This window comes from Epinephelus lanceolatus, chromosome 2 (genome assembly GCF_041903045.1).
Source record: "Epinephelus lanceolatus isolate andai-2023 chromosome 2, ASM4190304v1, whole genome shotgun sequence".
NCBI lineage: Eukaryota > Metazoa > Chordata > Actinopteri > Perciformes > Serranidae > Epinephelus > Epinephelus lanceolatus.
In genome coordinates, this window is record NC_135735.1 from 37,706,167 (window position 1) to 37,723,079 (window position 16,913).

The window sequence follows — 16,913 nt, forward strand, 5'->3', positions numbered from 1 at the left end:
CTTTGGAAATTCACTAGAAAAAAAAATACTTTGCTCCTTTTTAAGTTGTCAATATGCACCATGTAATGGATGAGCACAAAGTATCTGCAGAGCCAGCTGGCATGTTGGCTTACTGGCAGTGGCACATGTGTTAACTGACACTGAATCATCCATATCGTCTAACTGAGACTGGTGCTGCCTTTTTAGTTCATAATACCTACTGAGCCACTCATGGTAATCTTTCATAAACAGGCTGAAGTTTGTCTGAGTCATTCAAACTGTTCTGTTTCAGCCTACATGGTCTGTTAATGTTAATACCAGTCAGAACTCATTAACCTCACTCCACTGGGCCGCAGCATGGCTATTCAGTTTCACAGGAAGCTACATCAGTTTCACTTGAGTGTAATGCATTGGAATAATACCGTGATTTCCTGTGCTCAAGCTCATAGCCCATGTAATTTGCTCCTCTGCATCATAATGTTGCACTAATGAGCTCAATGTTGTGTCATGTTTTCATATGGTGGTGGGCATTGCTAATATCATCTGCTGGTGATGGGGAGAGACTGTCTTTGGACTTGTTACAGAGCTGTGGAAGCAGAGATGGATTTAAGTTGTGTTTATCCATGTGCTAGTACCGTATGCACTGAGCTTCTCTTTTCAAGACTGGCAGCAATGAAATCTTGAGTCAGTTTTTAGTCTGTTGAGACTACAAAAATGTGAAAATCTGGAAATAATAGTCTTTTCTGTAAAAAATAAATACATAAATCAATAAAAAACATTTTTTAAAAAGGAAGTCCGAGGAGAAGGAGGAACTGTTTCTGGGTTCTTTATGACTTTTATGCTGGCAGTTGCTTAGTGCATCACTTATATTTTGATTGAGGTCCAACATCCAGTCAAAATTTAAAAAAAAGGCAAGCTACTAAACAAATATCTGTGAGAGAGACCATGAAGAGCCTTAAAAGTAATCACTAAAATCTATTTACGATAGAAAGATACCAGGAGCCAGTGTGAAGTGTGAAAGTTAAAATGGATCGTATTTTTTAAAAATATTTTAAAGTTGATAAAAACATGATGCACGAGCTTTGTGACATGCTGCTCAAAACTTAAACTACTGTCAAACCAGACTCCAAGGTTTCTTGCAACAGGATGATATTATCCAATAGGGGATCAGCCAAAGGCAGAAGTTGCTGGGTAACATGCTGTGGCCTGATAACAACAATCTCTATTTTGTCCGAGTTCAGCTGAAGGAAATTTTTTGACATCCAGGTTCTGACATCAGTAAGGCAGTCACTGAGTAAACACATCATTCCAGGGTCTGTGGATCTAACAGCCAGGTCCATCTGTATGTCATCAGCATAAAAATGAAGAGACACCATGTCTCTGAATAATGAACCCAAGGGGAAGCGTGTACAAGGAGAAAAAAATTGGTCCCAGGACCGACCCCTGAGGCACACCATACTTAAGAGATGAAAATGAAGAGAAGTGGTTGTTGACAGAGACACAAAACCTCCTGTTCATCTGATAAGATGAAAACTACCCCAAAGCTATATCAGATATCCCCACCCAGTGCCTCAGTGTGTCTAGCAGGATGTTATGATCGATGGTGTCAAAAGCAGCCTAGTTAACAGCTCAGTATGTTAGCCTATTAACTGTGAGCATGTTAACATGATGACATTTGCATTTAGCTCAAAGCACCACAGTGCCAGGGAGAAACCTAACAGAGCCACTAGTATAACTCTAGACCATGGATGTATAAATAGAATGGATACAGCGTTGGAGGCGGGGCCCCCTTCATTCCTATGAAAGTTGCTCAGTGGTGCATGAAGCCAATAAAGCTTAAGACTAACTTACAGACATCTCTGTCACAATTTAAGTCTATGGGAAAGTCTTTTTGGGGCCCCATGGCATCATGTGATGGACTCAGATGATGTAATTCCACTTTTGGCCACTGTGCACCATTGGCTTCAGTCCCAGCGCTGCTCCTGGGGGCTCGCTGTAGAGCTGTAGTTTTATCATACAACAATTTTAAACACATCTACTTTCCAAAGTTTTTTCTTTAAAGTAGTTTCCTAACCATACAGAATAATTTGTCTATAATCTAAGCAAAAAATGACAGCTTAAAAAGTAAATAAATTGTTTCTGCAGTAGAAGTGCAAGATGGTAAACCAATAGAAAATCACACACACAGTTGCACTACATCTTTGTCTACATCAAAGTGTTGTATGATCATGTTTGTGATTGAGTGTAAATGCAGCCAGGCCTCACAGAGCAGCCTTGACAAGCCATCATACTGACTAATACCACAGGAGGCCAGGCTGCTGGTTTTTGGGGAGACGTGTAACAAACCTTACCAAGCAATTTGACAGGCTGGGACAACAATCCTGATAAAGCCAAGCTAGCAACTAAGTAAAAACGGAGCATACAGCAAATACAGCAGCCTGCCCCCATTTCCCTAAGGGCTCCCTCCTACTCAATAGCGTCAGACACGGCAGACAAACGATGATAAAGTGATCCTCTCATGACTTTGACAGGCACGACAGACAGCAGCAGGGCTGGCCCACGCAATAACGCCAGTCAACCGGGCTCTCGCTCAGAGCACAGCACTGAGACACGCGTTTCATCTGCAACAATGCAGTCAAAGTAAACACCTACGCTCGCAGTCATGCTCCTAATTATTGCCAACAGCTTGTTAATAAATAAAGGCATATTGCTGCTGTCAGATCAGTAACACAGAGAAGACGCCTTTTTTAGGGATTTCAGACAAACAAGCACAAACAAACATGCATTTCTAAATAGTGGAATGTGTTTTTATTGGGTTTCTAAGGGACACAAGGGTTATGAAATGTGTTATTTATGTTTATAAACCTGAAAATCTGTAAATGTGATATTATCTGTGCAACCTACACATATTTTTAAACAGATTTTCCAGTTAAGGATTTTGCCTTACTTCCTTTAGAGATTTCTAGTTTATTATAGGTCTGTATTGATTCTAAAAAACTATTCAGGAGTAACAAAATAATGCTTTTCCCCCCACTATGCATCTTCTTAAATATTATTCTTCAATATCATGTTCTCAGTCTCAGTCAATACTACTTCTCATTGTTATATCCAATATAACATAACATTAAAAGGAGCAGTCTGTTTTTTTCCCACCATTTTAGTTCATTTTTAGTAACTCTTGTACTTATCATACTCCTACTGTTACTCTATTAGTTACTGTTACTGTGTTTTGCTTCTGCTCCCTGAAAACACTGCTGTCTTGTATATTTGTATATTTTACCAGATATTTTATACTCTATTGTTCTAAAACTGGGCCCAGTGAGTGACCCTGACCTGGGGAATTGTGGTTACTGTATTTACTGCTACTGTAATTGGAAGCATTCTCTGGTACAAGAATTTCCTTATGGATAAATAAAGTTCTACTGAATTGAATTGAATTAAATTGAATTGTTAAATGTAATCTATCATTGATCTTGCACACATTCAGACCAAGAAAGTGAAAATCTGCAGTGTTGCAACTGCAATCACACTGCCATAGTATCAGGACCACCCATTCAGAGGGCAGCCATTATTTTTCACTTCAGACTAGATATTCCTTGGCTGTAGTTTTTGATTCATATGACTCACTGTATAACTCTTTTATTATTTGTATCTGACTTTCCCCTCTATTTGTCTTCCAACTCATACATCATACTGTGGTGTACAAGAAAATATCATTTTTAGTTTGTATCTATATGGGTCTAATCACTGCCTTGCTTGGTCTGCTTGTGTGATCATAAAGCAGCTGAAACGACCATATTTGATTTGAAGAAGCTCAGAAAATGCAACAAGGCCATGAGGAGAGTAGTAGAGCCGAAAGGTCAAGCATGTAATATCAAGAAGACAGCGCACTTGTCTCTGGTGTACAATAACCTCCGGGAGCAAACAGCCCCTAGCCATTTCAACATAGCTCAGCCATTTCTCTGTTAATTATAGTCATATTGCTGTATCGAAGTCCAGCATTCCTTAACATATTCTTTGTTTTGAGTCCTTTTTGTCTCAGGTAATGGAATGTCAGCTTGGTGTGATTCCCGTGTGTTGCCGGAGTGTTGATCAAAGTGACCTCTGCACCCCTCTGCTCTTGCAAATCAATACACACAGTCAACAGGAGCTGACAGAAGCAGGCACAACATATAATAAATGACAATTCACCATCACAATGGCAAGAGCATATCTGACAACTACTGCTCATGGCAGTAATTTTCATGTGATGCCAAGCTGTTATGTTCAAAGTGGGATTCATTTGCCAGGACTGTCTCACACAGATGCTGATATTACAAGGCTGACTTGTAAGCACCTCATCCCCTAGTCATACGTTCCTACTGAAGCTGTCCCAGCCAAGAGCTGACAGAGGCAACGGCATTACAGTTGTATCTTTTTATTGTTGTTGTCTGTCAAAGGGAGCTTATATTGAAAGCAATTTTCCTCTTAAGGGAGCAAATTGTTCACAGAAAATTGTAACTGCCATCGCTTGAAGATGATTGGCTGCATCTTTTGGTGTTGGCAGCCAAGAATGGAAGGATTTCATATGCGGGAGGGGAGAGGAAGAAAACAAAAAGGAGCAGCGCATATCAAAAGATGTGTTGTGAAAAATGAGTGCGAAATTTCACACGCTCCGGATGATGGAAATAGCTGCTGTTTTGCCAGGTGGAGGGGAAATAGAAATCTGATGTGTGACGTGCAGAGAGGTAGAGGCAATGTGTTGTGGGGCTGGGAGATGCAGGCTTTATTATAAACTACACTGTGGGCCTATCAGAAAAAAAACTGAGACTGGCCATTTCCCTTCATGTTTTGCAGCTTTGTAAGGATCAAGAGGATTTGTTTCTGCTGGCAGCCTGCCCGTCACCTGAAACAGAAAAGCCAACTTAAAGAAAGGGACTCCTGGGTTGTGTTGTGGCCTAGTCGACCACAACTGATGCCAAATGTCAAATGTCTTCTTCTTGAGTTGGGTCAAAAACAATTAGAGAAATGTCACATGCAGTTGTTTAATAGACTTAGCTTCTTTTTTTATTTTTTTTTCCTATTTATTGTTGGTGAATGTTTCTGCCTGTCACATAGTTCTGTAGATTTACTGTATGATAGCTTATGTGGCGACCATTTGTGCAAAAGTACATCATTCTGCTGACATCTGCGCTGGGCTCCTGTATGAATATGTGCCTTGTGTTTCGACACACAGAATGGAACATATTGTTCTCTGTGTTTAATGCCACTGGGACATCACGCAGGCCTATTGTTAACATCATTTTTGAAATCTAAGTAAAACTGCTGTTAAACTGTAAACAAAGTAAAACTATAAGTTTGTCATTCACAGCCAGAGTTCAGTCAGTCTCACTGTAGTTGTTTCTGCTCTATCTCTGTCTGTTCTCCAGTAAGCAGCCCCACTCCTCCACCACTGACCAACAGGTCCCTGCAGCTGCTGCTAATTGCCCAGATCCTGACATTTCTCTTACTATGGACATAATGAATTATGAAAGTGTCAGACCAAGCCCAGCCTCCCTCTGCACACTCACACAGACACACACAGACACACACGTAAACACACATACACGTGCACACGTCCCACACGTCCCAATAAACCTATTTGTTTTGGGGCTAGCTTGCCCCATCCATTAATTGTTATTGTTTTCTCTAAACATGACATTGATTCAATTTACCACCAATCAATTTCAAATGGTTCTGACATTCAGATATGACCTTAAAGCCAGGCAGACCAAGAACTATGATTAGGATTAAACTTTTGTTAATGAGGTGATTTCTCTTCACACGGGGGCGTGTGACACGATCCAACAGGAATGGTCAGTAAAAATTAGATCAATTATTGTGAACGAAAGCGCTTTAACTCGATTACCCTATGCACCCGGTAGTTTGTGTAATTAATAACCCCCTCTCAGCTGCAGAGAGCAGTTTATTAATAACAGTCTATATCTGTGCTCCTTAACGAAATGGCAGGGGCCAGGCCATCCGTTCTGCAGGTAATGTCATAATCAATGGTGCCCAACACACATGTTAATTACCGTAGTTATTAATTGTTACAGTTGGATTTGAATGCTACATGCTGTCAGCTCCTTTGTCCCACTATGTATAGCAATCAGTGGATTGAAAATGGCAAATCTAATTAGCCATTCAGCAAGCAGGCTGGGAATCCAAATGAGACGGTATCAGCCCTGACAGCTGGCAGCCGAGGCGCCGTTCACACTGGGCCGTGAACAAAACCAGCATTATCCACTGCCCCGGGAACAACAGGAAAAGGCATGTATCGCAAACTAATAAATACATTCACAGCAGCGGCCTGCCATATCACACAATGGTCTAATGAAATGCCTGCTTGATGCCTTTGTTTGAGTACAAGGAGTGTTTATGCATTTATCTGTACAGGGTGCACCTCGCCCATCCAGCAGGCAGCAGATAGTCATTTTGAAGAGAAAAATTCTGCATCAAGTGGCACTCCTGGTAAAAAATAATCACTGATGTAATGACATGGTCATATGGGAAAAGATAAAATGTTTTCTTTCATTTGTTTTCATTAACTACTTTTTTTGAAGAATTTCCATGTATGCATTAAGTTGTTTAACCATTACATTTAATGACAAATTACATCCATTAAAGTTTGTGACATTATAATACAATACAACCAGTGGGGTAGTGGAGGGTACATGTAGGTATATATGGGGTAAACCCACCTTTTTTCTGGCTGTTTACAGTATACCCACCTATCAGCTGAAAAAGCCTTTTGAATATTTAGTAATCTACCCATTTACCTAGGAGTACACCCACCTCATTAAGCACCACTACACCACTGAATATAATGTTAATGAATAATATCCCGAGGCTGACAAACTAAAAGCCTGATGTGAGAGTTTTTGCAAAGTCATGTTCCATCTGCTTTTCTATCTATAAATTGTGAATGTATCCCATTTTAGGATAACTTTTAAAGTAAACTAACAAACAAAACTTTTAGAACAAAACATCCCCACTAGATTAATAATTAAATTGGCCTTTGATCATCACATGATTATTTGCTTCAGATAACTGTAAGTCCCTTTGAACATGTCTGTTTAATCTGACCATTGTTGCTAAATTTGTGAGAGGAAATTGTGCAGGAGATTGTGAGAGGTCATTTAAAAGGACATACTTTACTTAGTCTAATCACCGTCACAGTTATTTGTACTCATTACTGTGGATGATAGTATGCAGTTCATGAAAGCACTCAATATTAATGTCTGCTGTATATGTGTTGTCCTCATAATGACACATACTGTAATGATTTTATCTGGAATTTGTATGTCTGTGCATTAATTTACTTTAACTATATTCCAAATTACAGTATGTACACTAAGTACTGTATATTACCTCAAGGGTCATCTCTCTTACAGCACTGAACAGATCAGAGTGGCAGGGGGACTAACAGTCCCACTGGTAGGTGGTTACAGATGCAGAGTACAGTAGGCACATACACATTGTTGTCATCCTGTTTATACCATGAATAAAAACTGGTCTGTTTTCAGCTTTGTGACATTTTTAGGGATACTATACTATGATTTTTATGACCTTTTCCTATGACATTCTATAACTTAGACATTTATAATGGCCTTTTTTATGACAAACTATCCAATGACATTTTATATTTTTTGTTATGTCATACTATAACATTTTTCTGGCATAATATACTAGGATGACATGACATTTCGATACTATGACATTTTTTTACGGCATACCATATCTATGGCATTTTATATGACATACATGGATTCTGAATGATGTACTACACTCTGATATTTTATGTCATTCTGACATTATGACATTTTTCATGCCAAACTTTTACATGACATTTTTTATGGCATACCACACTGACATTTACATGGCATCTTATATGACATACTATACTATGACATTTTTATGACATACAATACTATGACATTTTTATGACATACTATGACATTTTTATGGTATTTTCTGCAACATAGTATACTATGACATTTTTACGACATACTATACTATGACATTTTCATGGCATACTACACTATGACATTTTTATGGCATTTTTTGCGACAAACTATACTATGGCATTTCTATGACATACTATACTATGACATTTCTAGTCTTAACTCGTGTTAAGACTTGACAAAGGTCCTGTGCCGAAACGTTGTCCTAAATAAAATTCCTTTTTTACTTGGAGCTGAGTGTGCGGCGTTCCTTCTTTTTTCAAGTTTTCTACTCCATTGCCAGCACCTCAACAAGACAATCTGCGGTGTGCCTTACTCTTACAGTCCATGCAGTATCATAAGTTATCATTGTATGTGTTAAGTGACGTACATATTGATGCATCTAGAATAATGCATGCTTCATTGTAATGTTTCATTGTTGTTTCTAAGTAAAGTGTGATGCATTTTCATGTATTTTAAAAATTCTATGATGTATTATAAATGAGTATGACCAGAGTATGCTATATGCTATAGCTAGCTAACAATAGTCCCAATCCCAAACAAGGCTAGCCCATAGATATATATACGTAGATGCCGCATTCAACGGTGCTCCTCATTGGAGCGATACGTCAACGCGGCCACCATCTTGCCCAGGTGGAGCCGCACTGCCTAATGCATGTATGTCTATTGAGGCAGGAGATTATTTGTGATTAAAATCATCATTACTCGCTGAATTCTCAACCGATTTTCATGTGGTTTGGTTTGTTATAATTGTCAGACATGTAGTTATGATACAGGATACTTGGTTAAATAAAAAATGCAGCTTTTCATACCAAAATATTTGATCTTATGTAGATAAAGTAACAGTAATAGTTCTACAACACATTTAAACTAAACTTTCCCCATGTAATAAATATTATTTTTTCTTACTAGATGTACAATGCCCACCATGATGTCATTTAATTATTAATTTTGACTATAAATGTTTATTCACATTTCACACAATGTGCAAAAAATAGTGTATCAGCAGGGTTGTGCCGAGCTGCAGTGTAGTTACACATTCTGATTAACAAATGTTGGTTTTGTACAAGTGAAAATAAATGACTTAGAGCTGCATGTTTACACAAAATTTTGCTTTAATCTCATATGTATAACACCACAGTGCTCATGGGGGCCTGGACACAGAGCTGTTTACATTATTAGGTCATATTTACAAAAAATACAGTGTACAGTAGCTAGTATTATTTTTAGGAGTCTGCCCAGTCCTGTCGAAGTCCTCAGGTCTTAAGTGACAGCTACAGATGACTGAGGAGTCACTCGGGACAAAGTCCTTTCTCCTCACTGCTGCTACCCATGCCCGTCTCCTATCTGTGTTTTTTGGGAAACTACACACAAAATAAGTGTGTCAGAAAAACGCAGTTCCACATAATTTGTAGTTACAATTCAGGCCACAAGTTAACTACTAACGTTATACTGCGTTATGTCACGTTGGTGCCATGAAACAGATAGTTGACAATTTGGAATAACACACACACCGACACAGCTGTTTGACAAAGCATCATAATTTTAAAAGTAATATTATATAAATGTTAACCTTTTTTCTTTAAGTTGTGTGACATAGCGTTAGCTTAATTTGGCATTAGCACCAGATCAGGACAGTTACTTTACTTGATTAGCTTAAAAGAAGGATCACTTTTTGAGATATATATCTCATTAAACATGTTCGTAACAGTAAAATATTGTAAAACAACTTCTTACCCGTGTAATGTTATTCCCTTCTGCTTGGTTTTAACACTTCTTTTGTTTGTACACCCAAATGCAGAGCAAAAATGTGGCATTTTTGCCTAGTCTGACATGGGTCTGAACCAGTCAGAGCACCTAGGCAAGATGGCGGCGGTATTGATGCATCCCACAAGCCAGGGTGCGGCATCTAGGTACGTATATATATCTATGAGGCTAGCCTATCTGTTAGCTAACGTTAGCTACTTCAATGTTTGCTAGGATTCCTAGGCTTGTATTTCTTGCATTGCTTGTGAGCTAAGAGCATTTCGTTCTAAGTCACATCTCATGAGTTATGACTTGATATAGTGCATCAGGAAGCACTGATGTCCAACTGTACTATGACATTTTGTATGACATACTATACTATGACATTTTTATTAAATACTACACTATTGCTGTGTCTCAAATCACGTACTTCCATTGGTACACTTCCATGTAGTATACTATGTGCACTATGTAACGTTACTTATTGGCGAAGTCATAGGGTGACCATATTTTGATTTCCAAAAAAGAGGACAGCCCCAGCCACAAGATAGCTTACTTAAATGATACTCGCAGTTTACTCAAAGATGCCTTATAATTTTAATTTATTTAAAGTTTATATGTATGGATAGAAAATTCAGTTATATTACAAAATAATATCTCTCAAAGACAGAAATTTAGATAGGCTTCTCAGAGGTTACTCAACTTGCTTATATGCCTAAAATAATGATCTTTTTACAAGTTTCAACTGTACAAAAATAAATATAAATGTAAAATCTCTGGAATGAAATAATGATAGAAATAATGTCTCTTCTGTATTAGAAAAATCAACTTGTAAAATAAAAGCTATCTTTTCAAGTCTTACTGGACAAATAAATAAATAAATAAATAAATAATATGAAATTCTAAATAATACCTCTTCTGTATTAGAAAATCCAACTTTGAGGTCCCCAGCACCTTTATTAGACACAGAATCATATGTGCCAGCTTTGCACACGGTGCACTCAGCCTCCCATATATCCCGACCGGGTTGGGACGGTAAGTTGGTAAATTATTTCTGCAGTTCATCTATGAAGCTGCACTTGAGCAGGGTAGTGTTGTCTCAAACCAAACACAGCCATTGCGCACTTACCAGAAATGACGACTGCAAATTTTGACCTCTTCTTCTTCTTTTAATGCCTAATATGTGCAGCTGTTAGCTAGTTAGCAAACTAGCATTAGCATTCGCGTTATCGTTCGCGGTACCAAATCATTACAGACTGCTAAATTAACCCAATAAGCATACTGCTGGCTTATATCCAACAACAGTATAGTGGTGCTTAGTGCAAAAAACACATGTATAACTTACATTTGTACAAAGCAGCAACATTCACGGTCGCACAGTCCTCGGCCGCCATTTCCAGTTTGAAAAGTGGTCCCCCTCCCCTTCCGCTACGTAGCCAAGATGGCGACCATTGAGGGCGAGAAGTGTCCATAGTTCCACACTCTACTTCTTGACCGTTTTGAGTGCACCATCCAGGTGCTCATAGTGCACTGCATTTTTCCATACTTCTCAGTGTGAACGCACTTATGCACTCAAAATATTAAGTGTAAGTACAGAAGTACACGATTTGAGACACAGCACCTGACATCTTCATGGCAGTTTTTATGGCATGGTATACTGTAGCTATGTTTCCATCCAAAAGTGATTCGAATCATTAGGAAATGCACATTAAAAGAAATACGAATCCTGTGTGTTTCCATTAAATGTACAGACTTTGGTGAAAACTACGAACTCGCGTAAGTTTTCCGCAGAACCGAAACAAAACAAGTCCCGCATTCTTCTTCTTCTACGTTTTCGGGCAGTTGGCAACCAGTTTGGAAATGCATTACCGCCTTTGCAACCCGGAGTGTGGATATCACCATGGAGAGAGGTGCGATACGTCAGACTTAATTCGAACATAACTGTTTCCATCCCCCGTTTTGCGAATCAACATTTTTTTGAATCAACCAAAACCCGGCTAAAGCAAGTGCATTTTAGTTTGTGCAAATTAGGGGATTTTAATTCGAATTTTGGCGTTTCCATTATAATTTTCCGATGCAATACTTCTAGATTCGCATCTAAACAGGCTGATGGAAACATGGCTTGTGACTTTTTTTCTTGGCATATTATGTGACATTTTCATGGCACCCTCTACCATGGTATTTTTCTTGCATTTTCATGGAATACTATAGTGGGACATTTATTTATGGCATTTTTGATATACTGTACTATGACATTTCATATGACATACTATGACATTTTTATAGCACTTTAATAGTGTACTACATTATGGCATTTTTATGGCATTTTTTTATGACATACTATGCTATGACATTTTGTATGACATAGTATACTGTGACATTTTTATGTAATACTACTACGCTATGACATCTTTATGGCAGTTTTTCTGGCATATTATACTATTACATTTTGTATGGCATTACATATCACACTATGACATACCATACTGTTACATTTTCTATGGCATTTTTATTTTAGTTTTTTACTATACCCTAATAGTTTTTATGCCAAACTATACTATGGCATTTTTCATGGTATACTATGGTATTTTTAATGACATTTTTATGACATACTATTCTATATTTTTTATGGCATACTATGGTATTTTTCATGACCTTTTTTAATGATATTCTATACTATGCTGACATACTATAGTATGAGATTTTTTGTGGCCTTTATGCCATAGTCCCTTATGTCTTAAATGTGAACTCTCGCAATCGTTTTCCAGTGTGGTATTTTACTGCAAATGGCAAATAAACTGACTAAGACTAAGACTATGATACTGACATTTTTATGCCATGGTTTACTATGACATATTATGGCATACTGTACTATGACAGTTTGTATGGCATTTACTCATGACACACCATACCATGACATTTTATGGTTTACCATGACATTATTTATGGCATACTGGACCCTAACTTTTTTCTGTGGCATTTTTTATGACATAATTTTAGGTTGATATAGTGAACTTGTCAGCAAATAGTTATCTGTTTACACATCCAGCAATTATGGAGCAACATCATCATTTGTTTGGTTAATGTTGTGTTTGTGTCCAAATGATGCATTTAAGTCCAGCGTTCAGTATTTTTCACTTTTTTTTTTTTTTTGGTCTCCACCAACTGCTGAGGAACCTATCTGACTCTTTATCTGCTAAATCCTCCACTATGTTCTGTACTGTAGGTTCATCATTACGAGCAGCACCTTTTATAAAGTCACATTGTTTTCACAATCGAAAGATGCACCAACAACAAAGGTTACATTCATGAAATTGTCATGAAAGTAAATCAGTAATGAAATCTACTGATACACCTGTGAACACTGTCAATCGCACCTGTTCTCTGTGATTGGTACTGAATCAGAAAAGTGATCATAAAAAAAGTAAACGACGGTTCTTAACATTGTTGTTTCTTTGAAAAAAAAAATCAACTATTTTTAATTCAATTAATTATTGACACAACCACGCAAGCTCAGCAGTTTGAAGGTTATCCACCTTAGAGTTCGTTTTTGTTGGTAGAAAATGTCTTTGAGTGGAGGGCCAGTCTACACGTGCGCGCACACACACACACACACACACACACACACACACACACACAAAACCATCCATATTTAAAGCAGACAACAGCTTGTGTCTCCATCCAGAGAGCACCTGTAAATAATGCAGTGTTAAAGGTGGCAGCCAGGAGAGAATTAGAGGGCGAACAGGTGGATGGACCCCCCCGCACCTTCCACCCATACACCCACCCATGCACTAACCCCACCACGACACACTGCCATGCCAAGTCTCACTGTCAGCCTCACCATCCGCAGTCTTAACACCACAGGTGCTGAGCTCCAGCATGGCAGGCCCAGGGGGGCCGCCGGCCTTTCCTCTCACCATACTCAAAGCAGTGATGGGCAATAAAAACACTTCACACCTTAAGTGAAAGATACGACTTTAAATATTTTACACACATTCTGCATATGCAATTTATCCACACCTGGCTCTTAGGAGCAACAACATCTGGTAGCTGTTGCTTTAGAGGCAATTAATTCTTCATCCAAGCGGCCAGGGTCCTTTCTGAGAATGTGGGAGAAGGATTTCTGTGTTACTTAGATGAGTACGAATGTAAATATTACAGTGCAGTTTTAGTAGAATTAATACCCACTGCTGAAAGAAAAATTTCAACAACTTTTGGATTAATGTTCATTTTACAGCACCCAAAGACATCAGAAAGAATCAAAATTTGAAATAATATCAATAAGAATAATTATTACCATAATTATGATAATCATACATTTTAAATGTTTATAAAAATCTATTTTGAATTAATTTCTCTACATCATAAGAATAAGATGAAGAAAATAAATTGTCTTTCAGTAATGCTGATGGCATACACAAACACAGAAAACAATTAGTATTAGTTGATTAAATATGAAGTTATTTAAATAAAATGGTATTTTTTATAATGCTGTTTGAGGGCTGATAAAACCTGTAGATACCTGCACTCGCTGATCTGAAAAAGTAAGAGATAACAATGACAAGAGATAGAAATGCTGATTTTGTGTCCTGACAACATTAAAGCCAGTGGCACTCGTGTCCCTCGACTAATGAAATGAACAGATAGATGGGCTAAATGTCTGGCTGAGTGTAATTTTGGAGGGGCATGTGTCCGCGGAAAGAAAAGCGATCTGGGTAATGATGAAAAACAAGTGTCTGGTGAGGCCTGAAGAAAAACTAAAACAAAGATTTTTAGATAGCTCTCAGTGACTGAGTAACTGTTGAGTTAATACTTTCGGCTATAAACATTTAGGTTGATTACACTACTTTGACTTCATCAGAAACTGACCTTTGAAGACAGTAAATAAAACTGGTTATCATGATGGAGTTAAAGCAACACCTAAGTGGTATATTGAGTTAGGACTGATTGGCTTAAAACCGTTCATGCGCCACTCTTTTTCATCTTTAGTGCCGGAAATCACTGCTTTCCTGTTGTGTTAATGGCCTTAGACATTTACCTTCCTTCTGCACTGATAGGATTCCTCTGTTTATTGCTGTCTTTTCCCATGGGAATGAAAGTAGATGTGGAGTTCAGTGCTAAGTGAGAACTGTCCTGCATTCTCATGTACTGTATAACAACAGGGGGGGGGCACCATATTACCTTATGGGACTGTGTTTACTATGACCATACTGCCACCAAGGCCTGTGTCCGTGGCATGGATGTGAGAACCACAGCAATGAAATCTTGACAAGGATATAAAAGAACAAAATAGTCCTCTGTCAGTGAGTAAGAACAGGGAAGTCAGACAGGGAAGTCACTGTGTTTTGAGAGAATTTCACAGTTTAAGGTCAGGGGGGTAAAAAGGACTTTTTGTAATGGATAAAAATTATTGAAACTCTCCACAGAACAGTAATAATAATGTACTTCCTGTCTTCTATTTGTTTGGGTTTGCCTACTGTTTGGGTGAAAGGGGAGCTGGAACCCAGTGCAGGTGAGGTTAAACTACTGTAATCCTGTTTCCTGTTAGTTTGTTTGGAGGGTGGGGTTAAGGTGTTAGATGGACACTGGTTGTGCTGGCTGTTTATCATAAACACAGCCTAGCCCAGAGAGGTCCATCTGCTTTGATTTTATTTAGTGATTCCCCCCAGGGGCCCTGAGCTGGAGCGAGAATAACAATACTTGAGCCCATCTGTTCCTGTAGAGCCAGCCCCGGCTAAATTACCACACGCTACGAGCGGCTGGCATATGCTGTGGCATAAAGCTACAAGAGGGCATTGTGTGCCAGCTGTTCTGTTGACAAATACTTATCTGGCACTTCTGAAGTCAGCTTGCTAAGCTGGTTTCAAGTTTGACTAAAAACTAAACGGGGTAAGGTGTGGAATAGGGTTCCTGTGGGGGAGATGCATGTATAATACATGTCGATTTATCTCGGGGTATCGTTTTGTCAGAGATTGTCTGGGGAATTGGGTCACTGAATGGAGACTTAATCTGAACATATAGGCCAGATAGAAGACTAAAGCCAACACCAAGTGGTCACAACACACTATACTTAGTGTAATCTTTCTCATCTTCCTGTAAGCATAACAAGCTGTGATCATATTGTTGCTGTATGTTTACAAGTCAGTGGATGATCACTGTGTCACAAGCCTGAGTTGGGCTTTATCATGGTAATCCTATCAGTGAAGATTCAGATCATTATAAGAGTGGATAACACACAACTTAAACAGTGAAAAATACACCAAAAAGCCGGGTTATACAAGGATTTACTGCTGCAGCCTCAAGAAATTCCCAGGAAGAACTATATAATAATCATGATAATAGCAAAACAAGGTGACATCTTCAAAACAGCAACTGCTCCTGCATGCTGCTGTGCCACTCTCAGCCCCCTCAGAAAGCACTTGCAAGGCCAGTCATATAACTCCATCGTGTGTTGTCATTTTATCACTGTACTAAGATAACAGCACACAACACAGTCTTTATGTTCTTTAATAGTGTAATAATGTGTGTGAGTTTCACTGCAAGGCCTACAAAGACACTAAAATGCAGAAGTCTCGCAGTAAACCGTGAGTCTTGACAGGTTTGTGCTATACTAACCACATGAAGCCACAAACATCAAAGTGTGGATAAATGTATGGCCACGTACAGAACATGTTACATCATAGAAAGACACAGCAGTCATATTATTTCTGTATGCACGGCTGTTTGGTACAGATTTGAGGCAAGTTTAAAGCACCCTCTTTTAGCAGCATCAGTGGCAGAATCCAGGAAAAAAAACAGTTTAAAGTGAAGCTTCCTGCAGCAGTCTGTATATCAACTTGTTGGAGGGCAGTTATCTCAGCAGAAATAAAGGAAATGCTACTTTGGGAGGTCTTCAGATTTTTCAGCAGCCACTATTGCTGCAGTAAAGCTCCTACAATTCCCAGCTTGTAGGCCCACACAATACATTTCCGATCATGAAAGTCAAACAACCAGTACGACAAAAACTAAAACTTTCCCAATTCATTTAAAAACCAAAGCAGACCTAATGTGTAAACACAGACTTTGGTATTGTCTTGCAATATATAGGTTGCTAGATGTGTGATTAGGTCAAGACCACACATGACCACATGTAACAGTGATGTCACGATGTACTGACACACCCAGTAACAATTCTACATCATTTTTAGCTGGCATTAAGTCGCT